Below are 16,379 nucleotides of genomic sequence, written 5' to 3'. Positions count from 1 at the left end.
CAACCTACTGTTGTTATAAGCCCGTCCAGTCGACAGTAGCATCACCTAACCAGGAATGACTGTTAGTCAGACACATGCACGCTGAATGTAGTATTAATGAGCGTGCTGCCCCTTTCTAGAAAGGAGGAGGCACACGATCTAGCAGAGTTTGACCGTGGACCAATTGTGATGGCTTGGAGGCTCGTTACGGAATTTCGAAAATTGCGCTTCTTGTCGGGTGTCCGAGGAGTGCTATGGTGATTGTTTTCAATACGAAGCGAAATTATGGTGAAGCCACGTCCAAACGTTGAGAGATTGGGCGGCCACCCCTCATTGCAGATGTTGGACTGTAGTGCTACAACGATGAAAATTAATATTACGACGATGTCAAACCTTATTTTCATGATTTAAAGAAGTATTCATGATATTAAAAATGTAATTATAATTTTATTATTTTCATTTTTGTGCTCAGTGTATCAAAGACTTTCTAGTGCACGGAATAAATTAGTATTGTTTGTACTACGAAACTTTATATGATTGTTGAGGGTTAAGCATGTAATAATTCGACGTAAGGCATTTTGTTGAGTCTGAATTTTGTTCTCGTACTGGTCGGTAGAGAAGGAAAAGTTCCTTAATCGACGTGAAGGTAAAAAGGAGAGAGAGAAGGTAAATACAAGTTATTCAAAACAAATATCTCTAAAGTGTAACGTCTTGTGATTTTCTATAGCTAAAAATTGCAAGGTCTAATCTGAGCCTGTCCTGAATAACAGCGAAGAACATTTATGTTATCATATATTTTCTTCGTTTGATCACGGTTGTGATTCGCATCTTTCTTTTGGTTACGCGACGTGTTATGAATATTTCCATTATACGCGCAAACAGCTTTAATCGAACCTGCGTCTTTCGGAAACGATAAGTTTTAATCAGTACAATTACGCGAATACCGTCTAAATCGCAACCATGTTTCCTGGACCAAATAATTCTTATAAAATGTGTATTCTCCAAAGCGAGCAGCATTGCACTATCGCTGACTCGCAACAATCGAAAGAGTAAAACAGTGCTTAAATAAAATTGTGAAACAAATACTAACAGAGAGATAGAGGGGCTGGCCAGTACTTACCTCAGCTCAGTACAGCCGATAGATACACATAAAACAGAACTGAAAATTTACATTCCTAGCTTTCGGAACAAATGTTCCTTCATCAGGGAGGAGAGAGGGGAAAGAAAGGGAAGAAGGGAAAGGACATTCAGTTACTCACAACCCAGGCTATGAAGCAACAGGGAAAGGAAAATAGGGGGGGTAGCAAGGATGGAGGCATGGTTGTCAGAGGGAAGCCAAAGATATTCTACTGTAAGTACTGTGCCAGCTTCAAACCAAAGAGGATGCATACAGAAGTAAAGAGGTATACAGTATAAAGATAAACACAACTATGTAAGATGAAAAGATGCGTGAATGGCTAAAGAGGAAAGGGAAAGAGGAGAAGACTGAAGAGTAAATGGGAGTGAGGTTGTTTAACGTAGGTTCAGTCCAGAGGATGGCGGGATGAAAGGATGTGTTGGAGTGCAAGTTCCCATCTCCGCAGTTCAGAGGGACTGGTGTTGGGTGGGAGAAGCCAAATGGCACATACGGTGTAGCAGGTTCCTAGGTCCCTAGAATTATGCTGGAGGGCATGCTCCGCTACTGGGTATTGGACATCTCCTAGGCGGACAGTTCGTCTGTGTCCGTTCATGCGCTCAGCCAGTTTAGTTGTTGTCATGCCGATGTAAAAGGCTGTGCAGTGCAGGCATGTCAGTTGATAAATGACATGTGTAGTTTCACACGTGGCCCTGCCATGAATTGTGTATGTTTTACCAGTAGCGGGGCTGGAGTAGGTGGTTGTGGGGGGATGCATGGGGCAGGTTTTGCAGCGGGGTCGGTTACAGGGGTAGGAACCGCTGGGTAGAGAAGGTAGTCTGGGAATATTTTCGGAAGAAGTGTAATTTGTTTGAACGGGAAGTTGTACAAGCAGCTATAGTTTGTGATATTTATGGTATTCAAACTACGGTGATTTTAGACACTGGAGCATCTGTTTCTGTGCTGAATGAATCGTTCTTTCTTCACGTAAAGAAGATTAGAAAGATTCCGGTTTTTCCAGTCACTAATTGTCGAGTTACAGAAACCATTAGTCAGAAAGCCCAACTAGTTCGCGAACAGACACGGATTTGTATTAATTTTGGAATGGGAGCCAAAGAGTGCACCTTCCTTATTCTAAAGACTTTAGCAGTGAACTGTCTCCTTGGATTAGATATTTTGCGAGAGACGGAAACTATAATCGATCTCGCAAAGGGTGAATGCAGCATGTGTTTCGGTGACACGAGAGTCAGGTTAGACTTGGTAAAGACAAAAAAATTGCATGGCAAATATTGTCAAATTTTAAAGATAGAACCGATTCGCGCACATTTATGGCGGCTTCAAGATAGTTTCAATTGCAGTACATTCCCGGTCATGGAAGATGTGAAGGACGAGGAGAATATCCACCTCTCTGAAATAGTAGGAAAAGTACAACAGTCCTCTGGTCTTGACAGTTTGCAACAAAAGCAATTATTAGTCACACTTACTAATTATCGTAAAGTATTTTTGAAGAAACCTGGACTAATTAAAGGTTACGTGTACGACATGCAAGTGTTTCCCCATGAAATTTACTGTCATCAAACGTACTCAATACCCAGCGCGAAAAGGAAAGCAGTAACAAAAGAAATTAGACGATTGCTGGAATGGGGAATTATTGAGACCTCGTTAGCACCATATAGTAATCCACTTTTACCGGTAATGAAATCCGAGGGAAGCGTAAGGTTGGTTCTCGACGCTCGCCGGATTAATTAAATTATTATGCCTGTCAGGACGCGGCCTGAGAATCTAGGAGAACTATTACGGAAGTTCCATGGGATAGTGTATCTATCAAGCCTCGACCTCCGCGCGTCATACTGGCAGGTGGTCTTAATGCCAAGATCAAGGAAATATACAGCATTTATTTATAGAGGAAGAAGCTATCAATTCAGAGTATTGCCATTCGGATTGAATGTCAGTGCCGGAGTCTTTATTAATGCGCTTGACACTGTCCTAGGCCCGGATTTGTTAGAGCAAGTTACTGTCTATGTGGACGATTTATTGATTGCTTCACCAACGTGGGACGAGCATATCAAACTAATTAACTTGGTGATACACAAATTTGAACTTGCAGGTGTTACGGTTAACCATAAGACGTCCAAGTTTGTAAAGACGGAGATCAAGTTTCTAGGACATATACTATCCTCAGAAGGAATCTTCCCGGATAGTACGAAACTCGAGGCTATCAGAAATTGTCCATATCCGGCCAACAAAAGACAATTAAAGGCATATATGGGTCTTCTATCCCTTTTCCGAAAGTTCGTGCCTAATCAATGGCTTAACAGCGAACATCTATTGGGGCTTCTGAAAAAGAATGCGCCGTGGGTGTGGACTGACCAGTGTGCACATGATTTCGACACGATCAAGCATTGCTTGTTAAATGCTGAAATCTTGCACCATCCAGATCTCAGTAAGGATTTTTGCATAACCTCAGATGCTTCATGTACTGGGTTAGGTGCGTGTTTATTTCAAACAGAAACAGTAGACGGACACGAGCAAATAAAAACAATATCTCTCGCAAGTCGTGTATTGTAGGAATGCGAACACGCATATTCCACTACAGAGCTTGATGCATTGGCAGTGGTATGGGCGTTTCGCAAATTTCATCATTATGTTTATGGTAGACACGTTCGGGTATACTGTGATCATCAGTCTTCGAGTTTCCTGATGACCTGTAAACTTCTCCATGCATGTTTGGCAAGATGGACATTAGCGTTGCAGGAGTATGATTTCCAGATTATTTACATCAAAGGAAGTAATAATATTGTAGCAGATGCTTTGTCTAGGCTACCCCAAGGTTTACCTCAATTTAGTGAAGTCACAGAGCAAGCATCGGAATTTAAAGTGTTACTAATGGCGGGCAATGTTAGTAGTAAATATTTTCTATACATGTGTAAAAATATGGCACAAAAACAGGATATAGATAATATTTGGCACGAGATCAAGGGTCAACTGAGGACGGATCCTACTTCGAAATTGCATAAATATTACATGTTACATCAGGATGTGTTACTCTTTAGAAGACATGAGGATTCACGAAACTGGCTAGTATGTATTCCGCAGCAATGTGAGCAAAAGTTAATAATATATACACATAATGTTTGGGGTCATTTCGGTTCAAGGAAGTGCCTGGTGAAACTGAGAATGTATTCTCATTTTAATAACATGTATAGAAAGATACTACGGATGACGCGAGCATGTGACATTTGCCAGCGCGTAAAGCCATGTGCTTTATCATCGCAGACATTAATGCAGTCAATTGTTCCAACTGCTTCGCGCCAACTTCTAAGTATTGACATCGCTGGACCTCTGCCAACTGCCAGAGGAGGGGTCAAATACCCCGTAGCAGTGCTAGATAACTTTACTAAGTTTGTAAAGCTATTTGCTACAAAAACAACAGCCACGAGAACGATAATAAACCTATTGGAAAATGATTACATACCTCATTTTGGAACGCCAGAAACATTACTCTCTGACAATGCCTCAAATTTTACGAGTGTTACCTGCAAGAAATTCTTAGAGAAACATAATATAAAACCAATTTTTATTTCGAAGTTCCACCCCAAAGGTAATCCCACGAACGTGTGTTCCGCGAGTTTAATCACTTTGTGAGAACGTACTGCTCAGCTAAACAAACTAAGTGGGTAGAATACATAGAGCCGTTTGAAAGTGTTGTAAACGACATACCACATTTATCGACAGGTTTTACTCGAGCGGAACTCACATTAAAAATAAAAGAGAACAATAATGGGGTCAACCAACTTCCCAAACTAAATACCTAACCGGAAGACTGGGAGGACAAAGTTAGACAAGCATTGGTCACACTATACGAGAATGCTCAGAAACGGCAAGAATCACACAACGGGAGGCCACAGAATATTCAACAATTTAACGTGCGAGATATAGTGTTAGTAAGGAATTATCCGAAGTCGTCATTATTGAAGAGAAAAGTAGGGAAGTGGTTTCCGTTATATTCAGGACCATTTGTGATCTTAGGTACACCCCATAAAAATAGTTATTTCTTGGTCTGTCCCAACTCAAATAGACAGAAAGGACTATACAATCACAAAAGACTTGAAAAGATATGTATCTTAAGTACAGTAGATGACCTTTTACGTGTGTCGTAATGAGGTGAAGTCAAACATCAAAGACTCAAGTACTGTGTGAGTAGGCTAAGTGACAATTATTAATTAATGGACTAGTGTATAAGTATTTCATGGACACACTGCGATGTGGCGTTTGGGAGAATAGGAACATACAACATTGGAAGCATCAGTACTGCTTGGAGGAAGAACCTCTCAGAATACCAATTAGTTGTAAGAAAATTTCAGCTCCAGTTCGACGGAGAAAAGGACGCCGAGCTGCAGCGAGGAGAAGAAGAATTGCTTCAAGATGATTCCACCCTAAGACACTTAATTAAACATAATACAAACTTGATGAGATTTAGTAAACTTCCAGGAACTTATGCGTGTGAAACTACGAACAGTGAACAGAACTGCATATTTCACACAACAGTAGGATATAGTGACTTTTGAAAATAAACGTTTCATTTTGTTGATTGTTAACTATTTTGAACTCACTAGGGTGAGCTGGTTATGTTTTTTTTTTTTCTTTCAGACTGTGTACAGGATACAACATGTAAAGTTTACGCGAGTTACGTATAGGTTTAACAAATTGTCCACCGTAAGTTAGTGCTCGGACTTGCATGAGCTATAAACCAGGTCGAACAAGATGGTGTCCATGACTGAACAGATCATTACACAGACAAACATATACAGACTTGTGTTTATCACTGCACAATTCTTAGTAAGTCCAGGAGTACCTTTTCGAGAAAATATATGACTTAGGATTTGCTTTTATATTGTAAATGACTACAATTATGTACTTCATTTGATATATACAATCTTTCAGTTATTTATCATTATGTAACTAGACTGTGTAAAGACATTCTTATGGGTAGCACAAGGACTTTACCTTGTCAGACTTCATAACTGTGATCAAGTGACTACGTGGTGGAGTGAACATGTCACAGATGACTTACGAACAAAGACTTCCTGTGAACATTATCCTCTGCGCGTACGAACTTTATTTCACTGGCGAAAGAGTGGAATTTAACACAAAAGTGGACGCTCAATGAGTGCGGTGTGTTACCCTGATTTCGTTTTCAAATTTTGTGCTACGAGTGTTTAGTAATGCCAAGTATTCAGAGTGTTATTGGGACCACATGCATGGACGTAACATTCCAGGCAAACTAAAACTCAAGAACAAGAGTTTTTATCGATCAGTCAGCAACAGTGGTGAGTCGTAACAGTGTTGGGAACTGCTACTGACTATATCATTAAACCCGTTGCAGAACTGTATCAATGTTGGAACGTAATTACATGAACCTTTAATTGCAGATAGTCAGTTACGTCGGAAGGACGAATGGACTTGCATCATGATAAAGAAACTCACAAACAGTCGAACACCTCAGAAAAAGAAACACATTCTTCTTGTTGAGTGAAAGAGTGCGTGAAATATGATGTAATTTACATGTTAATTTAGGGAACTGATACTGCTGTTTGAATTTCGTGTGACTGTATGCTGGGATGCTGAGCACACGTGTCGGTGAGGGCAGCATACTGCAGCGACATCATCCGTCATCCCTCGCCGCAGCCAGCCACGTTATCGCAGTCCATCGCAGACTTACCTGATGGGGCGAGACATCGGTGTTGCAGTACACCAATTCGCCAGCCGTCGTCACCAGCAGCACTATCACGAAATTGTACCATTATTAAATGTCATACGAAGTGAATATTCAAATGATGAAAATTAAAAAAGAGGGTATGGAGGATTTTCTCGCTCCGCCGTGGTTTTTTTCCGGTGTTTTTCCCATTGGCCTTTGCCCGAATGGGGGAGCGTAACTCAAAATCCCTGAGACTTAAAAGTAAATATAGCAAATGCTTCCAAGTGAAAGAACACAGTGAACTTTAAACAGAACAGACAAGGAAAATAAGCCAGCTTGGATGTCCAGTCAAACAAGTGTGACTGTACATCCAAAGGGGGCAATGAAGTGCTACAACGATGAAAATTAATATTACGACGATGTCAAACCTTATTTTCATGATTTAAAGAAGTATTCATGATATTAAAAATGTAATTATAATTTTATTATTTTCATTTTTGTGCTCAGTGTATCAAAGACTTTCTAGTGCACGGAATAAATTAGCATTGTTTGCACTACGAAACTATATATGATTGTTAAGGGTTAAGCATGTAATAATTCGATGTAGGATATTTTGTTGAGTCTGAATTTTGTTCTCGTACTGGTCGGTAGAGAAGGAAAAGTTCCTTAATCGATGTGAAGGTATAATAAAGGCTGTAAAAAGGATAGAGAGAGAAGGTAAACACAAGTTATTCAAAACAAATATCTCTAAAGTGTAACGTCTTGTGATTTCCTATAACTAAAAATTGCAAGCTCCAATCTGAGCCTGCCCTGAATAACAGCGAAGAACATTTATGTTATCATATATTTTCTTCATTTGATCACGGTTGTGATTCGCATGTTTCTTTTTGTTACACGACGTGTTATGAATATTTTCATTATACGCGCAAACGTGCACACAGCTTTAATCGAACCTGTGTCTTTCAGAAACGATAACTTTAAATCAGTACAATTTTGCGAATACCATCTAAATCGCAACTGTGATCGCAAAAGTGTTTCCTGGACCAAATAATTCTTATAAAATGTGTATGCTCCAAAGCGAGCAGCATTGCACTATCGCTGACTCGCAACAATCGAAAGAGTAAAACAGTGCTTAAATTAAATTGCCACTTTTAATAATTATTATTATTATCCCATTAAATAAATAAATAGCAATTCAGTGGCTATCCAATCAATTAACAGAGAGGGCAATTCAGGGCGTCATGCCCATCGGCATGATGAATCTGTCGTCATCGAGGAGAACAGCTGCTTGACACCTGTACTGTGGGGAGGAGACAACCGGCGGCGGCTGAGTTATGCTCAGGGAAACGTTCACGTGGGAATCCTTGGGTGCAGAGGAGCTCGTGCAAGGCACCATGATGGCCGAGGAGTATCGTACACTAGTTGCAGACCACGTACACTCCTTGTTGACGATCACGTTACCCGACGGCCGTGGCATTTTTCAACAAGATAATGCTACGTGTTACAAGGCCTGGAGTTTGAGGAAGTGGGGATTTCCAGTTGATGTACTCGGCCCCCAAATTGCCAGGTCTCAGCCCGATCGAACGCATCTGGCATGTGACCGGAAATGGTGCCAGATCTAATGGCCTACCTCCAGCGACCAACCATGGACTCATTGCTTTCGTGCCACGACTCATCGCCGCTGTTCGAGACGAACTACTGGCTATTAGGTAGGCGGTCAGAATGTTATGGCTGATCAGTCTATTTTGTATATTTTCGTTCTATAATGTTATTTGCAATAATGTTCTGTTATAACTCATCTTCAAGAAAGAAGGTCTTCATCGCTAAAAACAGGCACTGTAAGGTTAATAGGTGGTGCACATCCATGATCATCTTGAAGACATCTGTTTAAAGAATTCGTCATTTTGAGTAGTGCCTTACAATTTATTTATTCCCTCATGAAACTGGTTGTAAATGATCAACTGCAATTCAAAGAGAGCAATGATATTCTTAACTCCACGTTAAGGTTGTGTTTAACACAGAAGGATGTACACAATGCTGCATCAAAAAATTTTGATAATTTATACAGGAATGTCTGACAGATACCAAAATAAAATTTGAAAACAAAGTAAGAAAATTTCTCCTTGACAACTCCTTCTGTTCAGTAAATAAATTTCTATTACTATAATGTGTAAAAGGTGGTGGGCACGAAAACCAAATCACGTCTGGATACATTTTTTCAAAAAATTAACATGAAGTCGTATTTATAAATTAAGTTGCGATGTGTATGTAAAATGATTCGTTCTACATCACTACAGATTATCATGCCAATGATCCATGGTACATAAAATTAACTCACAAACTAACTTCCTCCTTCTTCCACTTTAATGAGAAATTCATGAGAAATTTCCCAGCGTAAATGTCTGAGGGACATGTTGAAATGAAGCACACCATAATAGTACACCAAACAACGCACTGATTGACACACACTATCTTTTCCAGTTCCTCTACTGTCTCGTGTTACGATTCGCATTTGACGTTATATTAAGGTTGACCTTACGCCATGTGCCGTCCAGCTTTCTGTGAACGACTGATAAATCTCTGGCAGAGTCTTTAGTACGGTCACTGATTACCACCGAGTTGTTATTACGCCATATTAGCTATCCATCTCATCCTTAAGTTCTGCTGTGTACTGTATATTCCAGGTGTCTTTTCACTTCGTATCGATTGATAGTAGCAAAGACTGTTTCTGTGCGTAAGACTAAATTGGTTCAAATGGTTTAAATGACTCTGAGCACTATGGGACTTAACACTTGAGGTCATCAGTACCCTAGAACTTACAACTACTTAAACCTAACTAACCTAAGGACATCACACACATCCATGCCCAAGGCAGGATTCGAACCTGCGACCATAGCGGTATCACGGTTCCAGACTGAAGCGTCTAGAACCTCTCGGCCACAACGGCTGGGCAAGACTAAATTTCTCACTATGTCCGTATCTATCTTGCTGGTAGACTGTGTTCCAGCTGGGTGTGAAACGTTCACAATTGAATTTTCTTTATTCATGTATCCTCTCCTTCTTTTACGAATAAAATTCAATTCAGGTTATTGTGATACTGGATTGTTAACTCAAATTACCTGTCACGTACGTGATATTTTTCTGGTTTATATTACGCTACAGCAAAGGGTTAGTGTGTTGTGGTAGGTAATGTTAGTCATGATCATGATCCTGTCTTAAATTTTGGAAGTATTTTGTCATACAGTGTCTGCCTTTAACCATCTGAGTAGTATAGGGAAGGAAAGATTAGTTGAATATCTTTGCAGGAAGTGTAAAGCAGTCCAAGCACACAAGACAAACTCCGTATGATTACTGGAGTCCAAGGGCATATTTTTAGGCTAGCATCAGATTACACACAGACAGTATTGTAAAAAATTAGAGCACTACAGGTCCATAAAGGTTTCCAGAAAACTAAAATTAATTTACCTTATTACAACATTAGATGATTGAAAAACAAGACCGATGAGCTTCTTGTATGCCTAGAAAATCTTGAAAATTCTGAAGTAATACATGACAAGGTGGATGCATAACACACTGCAGGTGTTTACAAGGTGGAATGCGAATGTGGAGAGGCATACATCGGCGAGACTGGTAGGCCAATAGCAACGCGCATTCGGGAGCACGAGCGTTACATTCGTCTAGGGCAACACAATAAATCCGCAGTGGCAGAACATCACCTTGACTGCGGAAAAGAAATAAAATTCAGCGAAGCCTGTGTGTTGGCCAAGCAGCCAACCAAGACGAAACGCAAAATCAGAGAGGCCATCGAAATGAACAGGGAGGATGGACTCAGGCTTGCCCCATCTTGGCTGCCAGCAATCAGAGCCCAACAGACCGCACTGTCAACACGAGGCACGAGCACTACCGGCGAGTAACTGCCGCCGCGCGGCCGACGTCCAGCAGCTGGTAAACACACAGCAAACTTCTCATTCGACGGTGGCCACCAATCATGGCACATAACACAAGAGCCAATGGACAACAGAGGTCATGTTCTCCCTCCACCGCAATAACCTATTAAAATAAAGTTCCCTCTCCTTCTTCATTAAGTGACAAATAAACCAACTACCTTTTTAAAATTATGACGTAATGGCATGCGCAGTGAACACTAACAACAAAATATAAAGGACACTGCATAGCTAGAACGCGCCATTAGACCCAGAAGAAGGCCGCTGCAATCGTGGCCGAAACGTTGGCTTTTCTATAGCAGCAGTAGTTTTTTACATTATGACGCGGTACCAAACCCAGAAAACTTTTATGTCGACATGTTCTTCGTCTCTCAGAACATCAGATAACCCCCGCGACTGAAAATTTAAAAATGAGGGGTTACAGTCTTGCACTGCTTTAGAGCGAAGATAACATAGGAAAAGGAGTTGCAACATACGGAACTGTTTGATACAACTCAAATATACTGAAAAAAATTATTTTCCCATTGATGAGAACCTAGAAAAGTGTGCTAGTGAGTTGTTTCTGTAGAATAACTGATAATTGTAACAGGTTACATATACCCTCTAGTGAGATTTGATCTATTTAAGAGAAATCTAGCTGCATTATCCAGCTAAGTGTCGGACAAGAGCAAAAATTTGAACTTTGTGGCGATTACAATGTAGATTTCTTAAAAGATATGAACAGAAAAAGTTAATTAGATTCATCATTTTGTTGTATCAATCTAATTGCAGTAGTCAGTTTTCGAAATAGTCGGTAGTAGAAAACTCAGTCATAATGTTCTTTCACATAGGTCTCAGGCAGTGAAAAACAATGTGTACCCAATTGCTAATGGACTGTCTGAGAGTGATGAACAATTATTGGAAATAAATCGTGTGGAACCTTATAACAATGAGCCGGTTTCATACAAAGCGGCGAGTCCTGTTAATAAGAGCAGGATACAGTGTTCCAAGATGAAGTTACAAGTGAAAGTGACGCTACTGCCAAATTCAGTTTATTCGATAGCAAATATGTCAATATTTGAAAGTTTGTTTCCTAAATAATTATGCAGAAGAATCATCAAAAAAGACTTAAGCTGTGGACAAATCAGGGAAGTAAAATGTCGTGGAAGAGGAAGACAGCAACGTATAGAAAGGCCAGGGTCACTCAAGACTCTATAATACTTGCATGTTGTTGTTGTTGTGGTCTTCAGTCCTGAGAGTGGTTTGATGCAGCTCTCCACGCTACTCTATCCTGTGCAAGCTTCTCCATCTCCCAGTACGTACTACACCCTACATCCCTCTGAATCTGCTTCGTGTATTCATCTCTTGGTCTCCCTCTACGATTTTTACCCACCACGCTGCTCTCCAATACTAAATTGGTGATCCCTTGATGCCTCAGAACATATCCTACCAACCGATCCCTTCTTCTAGTCAAGTTGTGCCACAATGTCCTCTTCTCCCCAATCCTATTCACTACCTCCTCATTAGTTATGTGATCTACCCATCTAATCTTCAGCATTCTTCTATAACACCACATTTCGAAAGCTTCTATTCTCTTCTTGTCCAAACTAGTTATCGTCCATGAATCACTTCCATACATGGCTACACTCCATACATATACTTTCAGAAACGACTTCCTGACACTCAAATCTACACTCGATGTTAACAAATCTCTCTTCTTCAGAAACGCTTTTCTTGCCATTGCCAGTCTACATTTTATATCCTCTCTACTTCGACCATCATCAGTTATTTTGCTCCCCAAATAGCAAAACTCTTTTACTACTTTAAGTGTCTCATTTTCTAATCTAATTCCCTCAGCATCACCCGATGTAATTCGACTACATTCCATTATCCTCGTTTTGCTTTTGTTGATGTTCATCTTATATCGTCCTTTCAAGACACTCTCCATTCCATTCAACTGCTCTTCCAAGTCCTTTGTTATCTCTGCCAGAATTACAATGTCATCGGCGAACATCAAAGTTTTTATTTCTTCTCCATGCATTTTAATACCTACTCCGAATTTTTTTTTTGTCTCCTTTACTGCTTTCTCAATATACAGATTGAACAACATCGGGGAGAAGCTACAACCCTGTCTCACACCCTTCCCAACCACTGCTTCCCTTTCATGCCCCTCGACTCTTATAACTGCCATCTGGTTTCTGTATGTATTGTAAACAGCTTTTCGTGCCCTGTATTTTACCCTGCCACCTTCAGAATTTTAAAGAGAGTATTCCAGTCAACATTGTCATAAGCTTTCTCTAAGTCTACAAATGCTAGAAACGTAGGTTTGCCTTTTCTTAATCTAGCTTCTAAAATAAGTCGTAAGGTCAGTATTGCCTCACGTGTACCAACATTTCTACGGAATTCAAACTGATCTTCCCCGAGGTCGGCTTCTACCAGTTTTTCCATCCGTCTGTAAAGAATTCGCGTTAGTATTTTGCAGCTGTGACTTATTAAACTTATAGTTCGGTAATTTTCACATGAATCAACACCTGCCTTCTTTGGGATTGGAATTATTATATACTTCCTGAAGTGTGAGGGTATTTCACCTGTCTCATACATTTTGCTCACCAGATGGTAGATTTTTGTCAGGACTGGCTCTCCCGAGGCTGTCAGCAGTTCTGATGGAAAGTTGTCTACTCCCGGGTTTTGTTTCGACTTAGGTCTTTCAGTGCTCTGTCAAACTCTTCACGCAGTATCGTATCTCCCATTTAATCGTCTTCTACATCCTCTTCCATTTCTATAACATTGCCCTCAATTACATCGCCCTTGTATAGACCCTCTATATACTCCTTCCACCTTTCTGCTTTCCCTTCTTTGCTTAGAACTGGGTTCCCATCTGAGCTCTTGATATTCATACAAGTCGTTCTCTTTTCTCCAAAGGTCTGTTTAATTTTCCTGTAGGCAGTATCTATCTTACCCCTAGTGAGATAAGCCTCCACATCCTTACATTTGTCCTCTATCCATGCCTGCTTAGCTATTTTGCACTTCCTATCGATCTCATTTTTGAGACGTTTGTATTCCTTTTTGCCTGCTTCATTGACTGCATTTTTATATTTTCTCCTTTCATCAATTAAATTCAATATTTATTCTGTCACCCAAGGATTTCTACTAGCCCTTGTCCTTTTACCTACTTGATCCTCTGCTGCATTCACTACTTCATCCCTCAAAGCTACCCATTCTTCTTCCACTGTATTTATTTCCCCCATTCTTGTCAATTGTTCCCTTATGCTCTCCCTGAAACTGTGTACAACCTCTGGTTTAGTCAGTTTGTCCAGGTCCCATCTCCTTAAATTCCCACCTTTTTGCAGTTTCTTCAGTTTTAATCTACAGTTCATAACCAATAGATTGTGGTCAGAGTCCACATCTGCCCCTGGAAATGTCTTACAATTTAAAACCTGGTTCCTAAATCTTTGTCTTACCATTATATAATCTATCTGATACCTTTTAGTATCTCCAGGCTTCTTCCATGTATACAACCTTTTTTATGATTCTTGAACCAAGTGTTAGCTATGATTAAGTTGGGCTCTGTTCAAAATTCCACCAGGCGGCTTCGTCTTTCATTTCTTACCCCCAATCCATATTCACTTACTACGTTTCCTTCTCTCCCTTTTCCTACTACCGAATTCCAGTCTCCCATGACTATTAAATTTTCTTCTCCCTTCACTATCAGAATAATATCTTATATTTGATCATACATTTCTTCAATTTCTTCGTCATCTGCAGAGCTAGTTGGCGTATAAACTTGTACTACTGTCGTAGGCGTGGGCTTCGTGTCTGTCTTGGCCACAACAATGCGTTCGCTGTGCTGTTTGTAGTGGCTTACCCGCATTCCTATTCTTTTTATTCATTATTAAACCTACTCCTGCGTTACCCCTTATTTGATTTTGTATTTATAACCCTGTATTCACCTCACCAGATGTTTTGTTCCTCCTGCCACCGAACTTCACTAATTCCGACTATATCCAACTTTAACCTATCCATTTCCCTTTTTAAATTTTCTAACCTACCTGCCCGATTAAGGGATCTGACATTCCACGCTCCGATCCGTAGAACGCCAGTTTTCTTACTCCTGATAACGACTTCCTCCTGAGTAGTCCCCGCCCAGAGATCCGAATGGGAGACTATTTTACCTCCGGAATATTTTACCCTAGAGGACGCCATCATTATTTATCCATACAGTAAAGCTGCATGCCCTCGGGAAAAATTACGGCCGTAGTTTCCCCTTGCTTTCAGCCGTTCGCAGTACCAGCACAGCAAGGTCATTTTGGTTAGTGTTACAAAGCCAGATCAGTCAGTCATCCAGACTGTTGCCCCTACAACTACTGAAAAGGCTGCTGCCCCTCTTCAGGAACCACATGTTTGTCTGGCCTCTCAACAGATACCCCTCCGTTGTGGTTGCACCTACGGTACGGCTATCTGCATTGCTGAGGCACGCAAGCCTCCCCACTAACGGCAAGGTCTGTGGTTGATGGCTTGCATACTGCAAAAGATACTGAAGTATTTTAAGGAAAGTCTTTAAAACGTCGAGAAGTCTTCACATCTTGACACAAATAAATAATGTCTATAAGAAAACTAAGACTATGTTGTCAATTGGAAGATAGGACAGCCGGTCAGTGTATAAGATAGCATAACATTTCAACTATATGACAATTTGTGACTGATGCTTCAAAAGCTTCAAGTACATTTAACAATCACTTTTTACCTATTGCAGCAAAACTAGGATTAAGTGGTTCAGTTGAAGGGGCAAGATAAAACAAAAAAATATCATTTCACATAATATTAAGCAACTAGCAAGTAGTATCAAAATTTTTCACTGAGGCTAGTGCAATTGTAGTCCGCCCCCGGTAGCTGAGTGGTCAGCGCGACAGACTGTCAATCCTAAGAGCACGGGTTCGATTCCCGGCTGGCTCGGAGATTTTCTCCGCTTAGGGACTGGGTGTTGTGTTGTCCTAATCATCTTTATTTCATCCCCATCGACGCGCAAGTCGCCGAAGTGGCGTCAAATCGAAAGTCTTGCACCCGGCGAACGGTCTACCCGGCGGGAGGCCCTCGTCACACGAAAAAAAAGTAGAATTATACAAATTCTCAGAAACAATAGCTTACGTTGTGTCAATGGAATTGCAGACAGAATTCTGAAAAATTGTTGCTATCTAATAAGCAATGTGCTTTGTGATATACGCAATGCATAACTGACACAGGGAATTATACCACACTGGTTAAAATATGCAGAGACAAGACAACCTTCAATAATTATCGTTCAGTTTCTTTCCTGACTTCTTTTTCAGAAATATTCGAGTAATATACTCTAATTAGTCTCACACTCAAGTTGAAACAATTAACTCGGTGTACCACAGTTTGGATTCCAGAAGGTTTGCACAGTAGAGATTGCTAAATTTATACATCCAGTGATACAGCGGTATTCGGAAGTGTTTCTTTATTGACATCATTCACAGTACTACTATGAGAGCAGCAGAGTGTTGGCGTGCCGCCCACAGCGCTGTTCTGAGAGTCCAGCCAGCTCAGCAGCTCCTGGTACGCCGACACCGCTGCTGCCATCTGCAAGGCCGCTCAGCTGGAACTCAGCCGCACTTTCCCAGTCGCCGCTCGCCAATGCGTGGCATCT

The sequence above is a fragment of the Schistocerca cancellata genome, unplaced genomic scaffold (genome assembly GCF_023864275.1).
Source record: "Schistocerca cancellata isolate TAMUIC-IGC-003103 unplaced genomic scaffold, iqSchCanc2.1 HiC_scaffold_732, whole genome shotgun sequence".
Classification (NCBI taxonomy): domain Eukaryota; kingdom Metazoa; phylum Arthropoda; class Insecta; order Orthoptera; family Acrididae; genus Schistocerca; species Schistocerca cancellata.
Note: the sequence above shows the minus strand (reverse complement) of the source record.